General features: G+C 39.7%; 1 protein-coding gene across 8 annotated transcripts in view; it reads right to left on the bottom strand.

Annotated features, from left to right (window-relative positions):
- The window catches only part of PSD3 (pleckstrin and Sec7 domain containing 3), a 432,295-nt gene that overhangs the window by 158,369 nt on the left and 261,019 nt on the right, over positions 1-12,907 (bottom strand). The window lies entirely within an intron of this gene.

The following is a 12,907-nucleotide window of genomic DNA, read 5'->3' on the forward strand; positions in this document are numbered from 1 at the left end:
TTCACAAAATTCTTCCAATTAATCAACAAATGCATTGAAAAGAAAACGTGAAGATGATGATGATGACGACGATGATGATGACGACTATGATAATTTGTAATTTAGCCTTGATGCATGTAACATGTATACTTGATCTCGAATCCACTGTACTGAGATGAAACATGCATGCCAGATGTTTTCAAGTTGTGTTTGAGAAAACTTAGTATTTAATGAGTAAATATAGTTATCATAGTTTTTCATTGAGATGTTGTATTTTCTTTATTAGAAATCATAATGGTTTTTCATCAGCCTTAAGAAATAAAGTTGTCATTCATTAATTTGAAAAAAAAAAAAACCATTCCCCTCTGTCATCTCTAGAAAATTCTCTCTTCCCAACCTCCTTCAAAAACCCCTCTTTATCAAAACAGCAAAACAGTATGAGAGCCACTGACTAGGGACCTCGTGGAATCAATGTTATTAAATCGTCACTGGAAGTATGTGACACAGTGAACAAATCATTCAAGTGGGCTGGATTCGATTTTGTCAATTAAGAAAGGCAATTCATGCCCAGCTGGTGTGGCTCAGTGGTTGAGGATCATCACATGAACCAGGAGGTCATGGTTTGATTCCCAGTCAGGGCACATGCCTGGGTTGCAGGCTCTATCCCCCAGTGTGGGGCATGTAGGAGGTAGCCGATCAACGTTTCTCTCTCTCTCCTGCTCCCTTAAATCAATAAAAAAATATTTTTTAAAAAGGCAACTCAGATCCTCTAAACCCAGCCTTTTCCATCCATTTGATACGTGAACTTCACAGCCCTGCAACAAACATGATCCCAGTCATTCTTTTTAATCAACTGCTTAGGAGAGTTTGAGGAAATAAACTGCGAGGCAGAAAGACAACAGGAAAAACAATAAATCTTTAATTAAAGTACAAAAACCTGACAACAAAATGAGAACAATATTACCTTCAGCTTCCAAAGGAAATTGCTTATAGAAGCTGATACAAGGACAAGCATTCATTCAACTCAGGAAATTAAAAGTTATACTTTTAAAAGTGGTTTCAGTTCCTTCCAAAAAATTGAAAATAAAATCTTCTAAGTTTTCCTGGGAATACTTATACTATGAACAGAAAATGCACATTGCAAACTCCCTGGATTTTCTTGGCCTTGCTTTAATTTTAAATTCCAGATCCTTCTCTTTTGGTTTTTGTCCACCAATGAGTAAATATTCAGCTATTCACAGAGTCTGAGAGGTGAGTATGGTCTAATCTAGTAGTAGGAAATACTCTTTAGATAAAATAAGACGTCCCCCCCCCCCCTTTTCCTTGTTTTTCTTTTGAGAATTTTTTTCTCTCTCAAACAACTCTAAGGAATTGGTGTCACACCTGGCTAGTGGCTGAGCATTGCCTATCAACCAGGAAGCACAGTTCGATTCCCAGTCTGGTTGGGGCACCCAGGTTGCATGCTTGATCCCCAGTTGGGGCCGTGAAGGAGGCAGCCAATCAATTATTCTCATCATTGATATTTCTATCTCTCTCCCCCTCTCCATTTCTCCCTGAAATCAATAAAATATATTTAAACAACAAAAAAAGAAATTGGTATCACTGTGTGCCCCACAGAAACAACCTGGGGCGGGGGGTGGGGGGCATTGCAGGAGACACGTCTGCTCCCAGCGAAGACAAATATAAAGCAGGTGAGGAACAAAATGATAACCAGCTGCTAAGAAATGCGTAACACATTTTACCACCACATCGCAAATCCTCATCAGTTAGCAGTTCCCTCAGCGAAACAGAATCACAGACGCACTTGAACAAACAATAATCAGATCTGAGAAAAGAGGGAAGATTTGGAAAACATAAAAATCCTGTCTCAGTTATCTTCTGCTCTGCCCCCAAAGTCAGTGGCTTATCACATCTATTCTTTTATTTGCTTGCAATTTTACGGATGTGCTATTTGCAGCAGAGCTCAGAGAGGAATGCTCATCTCTGTCCCACATGGTGTGGGCCAGGCTCACCTGGGGCTGGAGGACCCTAGGGCCTCACAGCCATGTGCGGGATGGTGCTGGCTGCAGACGGCAGAACCTGCACGCTCCTACTGCCAGCATGTGTCCCTCTCTCCAGCAGGATAGCCTGGACTTCCTTCTTACATGGTGGCTCAGAAACTGCCCCTTCTTAAAGTTTGTAATTGTCACAGCATCACTCCTGCCACATTCTGTCACACTAGGCCAGCCCAGACTTCAAGGGAGAAGGAGGGGAGTGCCTTCTTGATGGGTAGAATAGCTTGTGCATATAGGGGTGGGGGAAACTCCAGGTGACTGTCTTTGCAAATCATCTACCACTAGCCCCATGATTGGAAGCCAGAATCACATAAAAGAAACCAAGAGGAAGAAAATAAAAGATTACCAGGATTAAGTGCCCCTTCTTGCCAATACACCTCCATCTCCTGCCTTTGACTCTTTACCCAAAAAAGAATGAACAGATGGAAGATGCAGTACAAAGTATATCTTTGTAGACAGCAACATTGATTACAAGCAACTAAGTAGGATTCTTCAAACCCAGAGAGAGTGCAGGAGAATGAGCCTGCAGAACCACCACCGCGCCTCTTACTACCTTTGGCTAAATGTACATTTTACACAAAAAGATATAAGGGTTTGATACCAGGTAAAGAATGTATAAATTGTTAGAAAAGAAAGGCAATGCTCTTTTTAAAGAGTGAGACGTTCTACTTCTCATGGTCATGATTTTAAAAGGTCACTATTTCTAACATTTTTCCAAAAGAAATAAACATCAGAATAGCCACAGTTGAGAAATAAAGCAGATAAATGGAGGTAGTAACATAGTCAATCCTGTGGGCAGGCAGCTGCTTCTTTCCTGCACCGAAGTGCATGCTGCAGAGCGTCACCCCTCTTGAAATCTCCAAATCTGTGCACAGGAAACAGTGGTCTTACTCATGCATGACCTCTGCCAAAAAGTGGAGGGCAGATGGGCTTACATACCATAGTGGAGATGTGGTGAGATTATCCTAAGTCCCAAGGACCTAGTCCAATGGAGCCTGGACAAGGATTTCATTGGGTAAGAGGAGGTTTATCACTTTCAAAGACTGTGGTCCATGTTACAAGGCCTCATTGTCATGGTCACATTCCTCTCTTTTCTCCTTAACAAACACACAAAAAGGCAACAGTCTTTATTCCGGCTAAGTTTTAATACCATTCCATCTCAGGGGCAGCTGTAATTTAGTAGGAAAGCTATGAAGCCTGCAAATCATTTAGGTCCCCAAAATGAGGAAATTCAAGTCCAATTATGGGAAAATGAGAAAAAGATAAGGGAGCAGAAAAGCCTTTCAAATTAGTCTGCACAGAAGGCCAAGACTGATCACCACAGACGAAGGAAATTGAAAAGCAATGCTTCTTTTGCTGCCTTTTAAATACAGACATCTAGGCTAAGCCAGCACTTACTTAACAAAATTCTGCAGGTATTAAGGTGGGCGCCACATAAGGCACTGGGCTAAAAAATTTCACTTAGTTATTTATGGGCCTGGATAATTCTTCATATTGATAAACATTGATCCCCATGGAAAGGGCAAAAGGAGAAAAATCATTAAACTTGGAGGAAGAAAAAGGCAGATCTGAATTCTGGCCCTGACTCTTTATAAATTAATCTTTCTATAAAAAACATAGCTAAAAATACCTTCAATGAGTTGTACTATAGGTTTCGATGAAATAAGTAGTTTATAGACCTGAAAAATAGTATCCAATGAATGTAAACTGTGATCTTTTATAAAGTTTAAGGCCCCAAATAATTTAGACTCCCAAGTCTTTTTTTTTTTTTAAATCATGGAAAAGTCACAATATTTGTAGTCAGAAAATAAAGTTTCTAGGTCAGATTTTGCTACTTACTGGCTGGACAAGCTTGGGTAAGTCTTTTCTCTTCCTACCTAGGTTCTTCATTTGCTCAGCAAATCTAAATGAGTACCTCCTGGGGCTCTGGGACACATCAGTGAACGAGGTAAATAGAGTCCTTGCCCCCATAGAGCTTCCCATGTCATTGAGAGACATGAAAGAAACAGATGCATAGTGCTGGGCAGTGCCATCTATACAATGAGGCGATTGGGTTCGACTGTCTTCAGGCTCCTCCACCCCGTCCATGAATCTATGACTATAACAGGAAAGTCAACAAAGAGAAAGGATGATCACCACTGACTCTTTATAAGGTGTTAAATCATTCTTTCTAAAGCTAAAATCAAAAGCTTCTAAAGAACAGCAGCGTCCTTACAAAACCTTTCTGTGCTATAAAACCAACAGTCCTTATCTGAGATGAAAACTTAAAATTCTGCTGTTAAAGAGAAAATCAGATCTGCACATCAAAGACTATGCTTTTCTTTATGCTCCTGAAACCGATGATTTAGAGGGTGATACTGGCACATATACGCAAGTACACCCAAGCCTTTAGCATACACAATCGCAACTGATGGCTGAGATGCTCACAGTCTAGTTCTGAAAAGTAGGCTGAGCCGACACCTGGTATGCAAACTGAACATAAGCAGACCGAGTACCCTAGGCCGAGATTCACAGTGAATAGAAATGCTTTATTTGTAGCCTTTTTATACTTTATATTCTGTTATCAGTCATACAAACAGATCTCAAATTTTTTCTGAAATGTTTCTATTCCCCATAGCATGGTTTTTATTGGCAAACTCAAGTGTGTACACCTTACACAGAAAGATTGAGCTTTCAGAATAAATCAGACAAGGACTAAGAAATAATATTCATAAAGAGAATCAATACAAATTTCTCAGGCTGGTAAAACTGTGAGAACACAAAGGATTATGGGATGTTAACAAGGGTTCTTTAAATGATTTTTCAATGATAGTCAGAAACTTTCTGTTGGAGTCGATTGAAGAAACACTCATGTGAATAATATTATGTTTTAGGAAACTTATTTGGCAAATTGAAGATTATCTAGTAGAATTCATTAAAAATCTACTCTAAAGAATAATAATAAGCATAGTTAGCATATAAATTATTTTTATGGAAAGTAGCTACTGGAATACTTGAAGTTTCTTAAAATACATGTAATTATTACAAATTTGGGCACATCTACATCTAGTTTGCCTATTTAGGTACAAGCATAAACCTTATACTCTCCATATAACTTCTTTAGCCCCCATCTTCCACACTTACAAACTAAGGGTAACCGGCTTCATGAGTCACAATCCAGAATTCTATGAAATACATCAAAGTTCAGAACAGGCTTGCTCCATACTTTGAGATGCTAGATGAGTGAACAGAATTTAAATTTATTTATTTTATGTATGTATGCATGTGCACATGCATGTATTACTATAAAGTACAAGGAGTAGTTTGGTGCACAAATTTAGACAATGGTATTTGTGATTTAGAATAAAGGAAAACTATTGGCTTTGTTCATACTTAAAGGGCCGAAGACTGTTTTATTTGGAAATGCTATTTTAAATTGAGTGTTAAAACATACTATCATTATTTACATAGAATTCTAAGAACTTGGAGTTGAAAAGGTCCTTAGAAATCAACGTTCTTATGTCACAGATGAGGAGACCTCTTAAGATGCCTTATATTATTCACATTCCAGCTGTGCCACTTATTATGAAATCAGAAGCAAGACACTGACCTGCTCTACTCCTTGACTTGTTTCTTCTTTTAATCTAAAAAACGAAAATAATAATGGTACCTATTCATAGGGTTACTGCAAGAATCAACTGTGTAATATATTTAAACACTAGAACCATACCTGGTACATATAAGAATTCAAAAATACTAGGAATTATATCATCTGCTATATTTACCAGTGGCTGTATCTGTAGACCAGTGAGTATATAAAAAAGGCTAATACGCTAAGTGTCCATTCGGGTAATGACGTTACATAGCAACGCCCAGCTTCCTCTCCCTAGTGACTAGCCTAAAATTGCAGTTTCTTCAACCGAGGAACATGACTTGCTTTATAGCCAGGTGCAAACATTTTACACTTTAACCAAATGTCTGTGAAGCATTTTCCTGTGCCTCATCTCATTTGATCCTCACAGAAGTCCTGGAGTAGGTAGATAGGAGACTCGTTGCTGACAATTACCTGAAAGAGAAGTTGGGGTGCTTCACCGGGCTGGGAAAAGTTTAGCTACATCAGGAGGCAGGTCTAATTAAGCAAGTTTATTCTATATATAAAAGGCTAAGTTGACTCGTGCATGCGTGATACACATAAAGCTCTCACTGGCGCCAATCGCAGGTGTGTTTTGATGTGTCACTGTCGATTGTGAACTTGGTTGACACTTCTATTATAGAGAAAGGGCGAATAGCGATATTAAAATATTTCTTCTAATTAATTTTCTTTCAATGTGCATGAATTTATGCACTGGGCCACAAGTTGTTAATAATTAACTATTTACTAAAAATAGGGACTTTTATTAGCCCTGCACTCAGGTAGAGTTTGAGCAGAGGATAATCACCAAACCCCCTACGCTCCCTCCTCTGATCATCAAGGGATTATGTTCACCTCTAGGAACACACTCCATGGAAATGATGGAAATCCACATTCCCTGCAGCGCAGGACAAGGAAGGTATTGAAATATGGAAATAGTATCACATGAACAAGAGATAAAAAATTGGGAGTATTCTGCCATAAGAGCTAAATTTGTAAATCACAAAAGTAACCTTCAAATATCAGAAAGGTCATAAAATAAAAGAGGAATTAGATTTATATGTTTCTCCAAAGGCAGATCTGGCTGCTTATCAGAAAAAGGTTTTAAAGAATGTAAGATTTCTGATGGTATAAGCATCCTTTCAACATGAATGTTAACATAAAAAAAAAGATGCTGCCTTTCAAATACTGAGGGCTGATTACGTGTGATTGGGCTAGATGACTGACATGAAACAAATCTCAGATTTGCAGAATACTAGAATTTGAAGGGGACTTCAAAGTCATCTGATCTGGTGGCTTAGTTGTCCATTAGATCCCCGGGGCAGCTTTCAAAACAGTCCCAATCCCATACCAGACTGATGGAATCACAGCTTTCTGGGGGTGGAGGTTGGCATTGTTTTGTTTGCTTTGTGCTGTCTCTATAATTCTCCAAGATAATTCTAACATGGAGCCACTGCATGAGAAACACTGCTTTAGTTCACAAGTCAGGAAATTAGGGCTCATGTTAGAAAATGATGGAACTATCATTTGAATCCAGATATTCTTCTATGTTATTTTCCATACACTACATTATGATACATGTAAGACTATGAATCAGTCTTGCAGATATAGGTTTGAGGAGTAAAAAGGTTTGTACTTTTAAATCCACCTCCTCCCCCCCCCCCCCCCCAGTTAGATTATTCTCTAGTCCATTATACCTTTTCTAGCTTTATAGCCATGATATCATTGAACTTTAGTAAAAAAGACACACGAATCTTATAAGATGGGGTTTCCTTTTAACTCTGTGATTTACTTGAATCTGATACCACTCCCACTGTTTGAGTGTTTCCACCAGCTTCCCTCCTCGGGCCGATGGCAGACACCCAGGACCTGGCTGGCTTCCCTAGGGCTGCCCACAGGCATTGCAGGCACCCTTCTATTATAGACCCCAGGCTGGCTTCCCTCCACCACAGCTTCGTCCGGAATGACATCCGGAAGATGTCTGGTCTAATTAGCATATTACCCTTTTATTATTATAGATTGGTACTGGCTCCTTCTAGTCAATTTATGACCAAGAGAAATTGCTTGTAAATTCTTTTCTACTTACAGGTGAAAACTATTAAAAACTATCTTGACTTGACTTTTAAAGTCTTAATTGGTGTGAGATTGGAAGAAGGGCAACTGAGTGGGAGTCAGGAAATCCGAATGCCTGGCACAGGTCACTGGCACAGAACAGTAAACCCAGAGCTGAGTGCTCATTCCATCCCTCAGCCTCTGCATCACAGACTGTTATGGACTTTCCAGGAACCAGCTCTGCATGACATTTCAGATCCAAGACATCCTGGCAGGTGGGAAAACCATGGCAGTGGGATGAAGAATTCACTTTCCTCATCGCTATTCTCTCTCTGCCTCCCCACACTAACTAGGGCCAAGAACCAGTCACAATCTCTCCCTGAGACCCATTTTCTTACTTGTCAAATGCCCAGGGTTAGCAGGATCATCTCAAGGGTGACTTCCAACTCTAATGATCTATGATTAGATAGCATCCCCTCTGTCAAGGTCAACAGGGCCAGTCTATTATGTTTTACTGTACATAGCTGCTTTTTCTGGGGACACTATCCACCAAATGGTACAACTGAATCCACGTGAGAATCCAAGTTATAAAGGGGGTCTATCATACATATTGCACATTAAATTTGGAAACTGTAATCATTATTGGAAATGTGAACTCCATCATGAGTTAAACCATAACATGAGTAGGTGTGAATGACCAACTGGCCCCTTGTTCTCTTTGGGGACTTACGCTAGTCCCCAAAACAATGGCTCCATGAGAGAGCTATGTCCTAACGGTTGAACAGCTTATGATACCTTTAGAGAATTGTTTCTCCAGAAATGGTCTTCTTGGATTGCTAAAAAGTGGACAAAATTAAGCTCTATTCAAAACCAAGAAATCTCCAACCAACCACCCACCTTCCCTAAAAAGTATTCTATAAAAATTCCTCACCTTTTTTTCCCCTAAAATTGTGTCTTTTAATAGATTTGTAAGACAAACACTACCCTAAGAATGATGTTTTCCCTTAGGTACCTAGGTACCACACAGGAGGCTCAGAACTCAGACTAAAGGCTGATTTTAACTAATAATTTAATTAATAAGTTCAATGCCTAAAATAATCATTGTAGAGGCATACATGGAAAACTAGGAAAAATTCAAATGGATGAAAATTTAGCACAAATATCATTAAGAAAATATTAAGCAATTGAAAAACTTAGGTAGAAAACTATGCTCAGTTATAATTGATAAGAAGGAGACATATAATTCTGCCAGCAGAACTAAAAACTTTAGGAAATATAAAATAATCCAATCTTTGTGGAAGAAAGAAAGTAGGACATATAAGGAAATAAATGGATGTTCTTAATTATTAGCTACAGGCTCGGTGTTGAAATACCATGAGTATTTCATAAAACAAATGGGCTTAGAAAACATCCAATGTAAATACAGTGCATTTGTTTGAACTCTATGTTGACTCATAAAATGTCCTAAAACATCTTTTTTATTACAGGTTTAGACATGAAAAAGAGGATTATATGCTTCAATTTACTTTTTTAATTTCCATTTTTCATGTGTCTATAGATAAGAGATCCATTTTATAAATCCAGTATCTATCACATTAATAAACATGGTCACAAGACTTTAATTTATGCTTTTATAGCAAAAAAATATAAAGCAAATATTTTTAAAGAAAATAAGAGACTAGATGAAATTAACACTGTTAGCTATTTTCAGAATATTAAGTTCTTTCAAAAACAAATTTCAAGAGACCCCAAATAATGTAAGGCGAAGTCTGGGATAATAAACTGCTTGGTAACTTTCTTCTTCATAAAAAAACCCGAGCAACAAAAGTGAAAACCGTCAGGCCAACTGAGGCAGTGGCGGCCGGCACCTGCAGGAGGGTGGTCAGCCCCTGGACAGCTGCCATCCGTGGACCGCTCTGGACCAGCCCCGCATCCACACAGCATGGCTCTGCTTCCCTGTCTTCTGTTCCCAGCTCTGACCAGGCCTGGCCCGCAGACTGGATGCTGCCGCAGGCTCCACGCCGACAGCTCTGCGTGGTGACTCCCCCCAGGTCACCCACACTGCTCTGACCGGCACTAGGCTTTGGCAACCTGCTCAGTCTCCTAAGAATCTGACCTCAGCTCTAGCCTTTTTCCCCTTCACTCCTCCTCCTCAATCTGACAGCTTGCAGTGACCTTCTCACCACAAAGGCAGACACGCCTCAGCGTTTCGTGTGTAAAATTCTCAAGTAGACTCATCAGCAGGCCTTCAGGCCAGTTCTTTAGGGCTCCTATTAGAGCAGGGAGCGTTGGAGTGGCCTGGAGTAAGCCTCAGCTCCTCCTTGAGCCTACCCTATAGTTGCCAGGGTCCTCATCTACAGGTGCAGGGCTATCGGACGAGAGAGATTAACCTGGGCTCTGATAAAAATGCTCCTGTATTCCTGACCTCAATGAGAGGCACCACCAGGCACCTCCATCCCCGGAGTCACCTGGAAATTATCTCATTCATCCCCAATCCAATGAACAGGTTACTCCCTCTAGCCCTGCCATTTTGTCTGCTATTCCTCCTGATGCTGCTTAAACCTCACCCTTCAGCCTCCTCTGTGAAGCCAACCTATCCCTCCCTCAGCTCCAGCTCCTGGTTTCTCCTGAGCATGAATTAACTTGAGTGCCTCCCTAAGAGCAGAGGGTTTCTCTTACCCTCCAGAAAGCTGTCCTGGCACACAGTCAACAATAAGTGGAGGAATGAACAGAAGAAAGAAAACTGGTAAGGGTTTTCAGACTCCAAAATCAAAAGGGACTTATTTTCTGTTGTGTGTTTTTTAAATCTTAGATAACAAAACACTGAGCCAGAAGTAGATGAGAACAAGGGGGTAGGGAAAAGGCTTATAGGTACTAGCTGTGAGCCAGAGTGTGCTAAACATGTTGACATATGTAACCTAATTCAACCCTTATGACAACTGTTCAAATGAAGTAACGCCACCTCCATTTACAGCTGGAGAAAGGAGCCTCAGAAAGCTGCCCAATGCCACACAAAGCTGGGTAAGTGGCAGGGTCAGAAGTCCCCACGATGATGTGACTGCAAGAGTACTCGGCTCTTCCCCGAGTCTGTTAGTACCATGACCCCGACTTCACAGCAGTGACGCACAAAGCAGTGCCCACTACAGCTTTCCAACTTTATCTGATAGGCAAATCCTACAATTTATTTGGAAAAAGTGGAATCCTCTACAAACATTGCAGCTGTGCTATTATTCATGTATCAACTCTACACACAATTATATGTTGGCACTAGGATATAAACCAATACCTTTAGAATGTAATATCCTACAATCCAATCTTATGCTAAAATTATCTACCAGAATCAGTGGCACATTGCACTTTGGGAATGCCCTCGCTCATCTTCTTCCAGCTCTCCAGAGACTGCAATATAACAACATGGGCTTCCATGCATTGCATCTAATTTTATCATAAAAGAAAAATGCTCTGCCATCCAGTTACCCCAGATGAAACTGTGACTGTCGAAAACAGAAGAAAAACACAGGTGGAGTCCTGAAGGAAAAAGTGGAACCTAAATAAAATCTAAATGATTTTAAAATAGCAGGTCAACCAGTATTGCGTATTTAATTAAACAAAGAAAACCAGGATGAAAGATGTGTACAAACATTACCGAAAGTCAAGTGAGGACAATAAGCTTTTAACATTTATCTGTTTTTCCTTGGAAAGCTTTGGGGATTCGAAATTTGAGAGGCCTCTCAGATGGAGGATACAAAAAGGAAAAACAAATGCACGAGAACAGAAGAGCATTTTCCCTTTTATTCTAATTTCTCAGAACGGTCTTCTCATATCCCTGCAATATACTTATTTTTGACATTTCGTCCTGTTTCCACCCTGCGGTCCGTCTCTTTAGAAACCGAGGACAGTCCCAAGCCATGAAGACAGGTGGGCTCGAAATCTGCTGCACAGACCTGGACGTGCTCACCTCACAGTGGGCAGGCCAGCACCAGAAAGGACAGTAGAGCATCACAGGCAATAAAGCATAAAAAGCAGCCCCAACCCTTTATAATCATAAAAAGTGATCCCATATCTAAAAATCTGAACATAAACACGTCCTATGTATGGTTATTTATTTATTTTCATGTATATGCTGTACATGATGGCTTTTGTTGAGATACCGGTGAATCCTGGCTCCCACTGTAACTCAAGTGGGCCTCCACCACCTGCGAGAAGCAATTGATACCCATCCTATTTGTGAAGATAGGAGGCCTGGATATTACATCAGTTCAGTGCCCTATCCAGGGTTTAATCATTCTAATGAAAATTACCGGAATTATGTATTTCTGGCTAAAGTCTACGATTTAGGCCTTTTGGTTCATTTCCCATGAAGACAAGAGCGGGGTCACACCCATCCTCAACAATAATCTTTCACAGCCTAGAATTATAGGCCAGAGCCATTAAGTTTTTTGTTTTCCAAGTTAAGAACCACCTTCCTGAGGATTATAGATACAAGTTTCGAGTTTTACAAGACGACAGAGGATAAGTCATATGATCTTGGAGACTTGTCCAGAAAGACTACACATTTTTTTTAGCATTGGAGATAGTTTTTGTTTCTTAATAATTTCTATTTAATAATTGCTAACAGCTTCTTTTAAAGCTGCTGTGTATACTTCTTAACTGTATACTTTATGGAAGATAACATTTTAAATGTTTAACTTGGTGGAAATTCCTTAATTTTCTGCTCTCCCCCTATCTAAACATCGCCACCAATATGCATTAATAACTAACCTTCAACATTCATACACCTGAATTTTTTAAAACAAAAATAGTATCTTTTGACACAATGTTATTTTGGGGTTTTTCTCCCATTTATTTCTAGAAAATAATAAAGTACTAATATTATCTGCTAAGTCTTATCCTGAGTGCTTTATGTGGATTTTCATTTAATCCTCACACCCATAAGTAGATACTATTATTCTTATTCCCAATTTATAGATGAGGCAATTAATGAACAGAAAGAAGAGGAATACTTGGCTCAAGGTCAAAGAATTAGTTTAATTACTGGAAATGGGATAAGAATCCAGGCAGCCTGAATGGAAGCGTACTCTCAACCCTTTCTCTTCACTATAACAAACATACCCATACAATACACTATGTGGTCCCTCTTAATAACTCTATTAGTTATATCAATACTAGAGGCCCAGCGCATAAAATTCATGCACAGGTAGGGTCCCTAGGC

The sequence above is a fragment of the Myotis davidii genome, unplaced genomic scaffold (assembly GCF_000327345.1).
Source record: "Myotis davidii unplaced genomic scaffold, ASM32734v1 scaffold93, whole genome shotgun sequence".
Classification (NCBI taxonomy): domain Eukaryota; kingdom Metazoa; phylum Chordata; class Mammalia; order Chiroptera; family Vespertilionidae; genus Myotis; species Myotis davidii.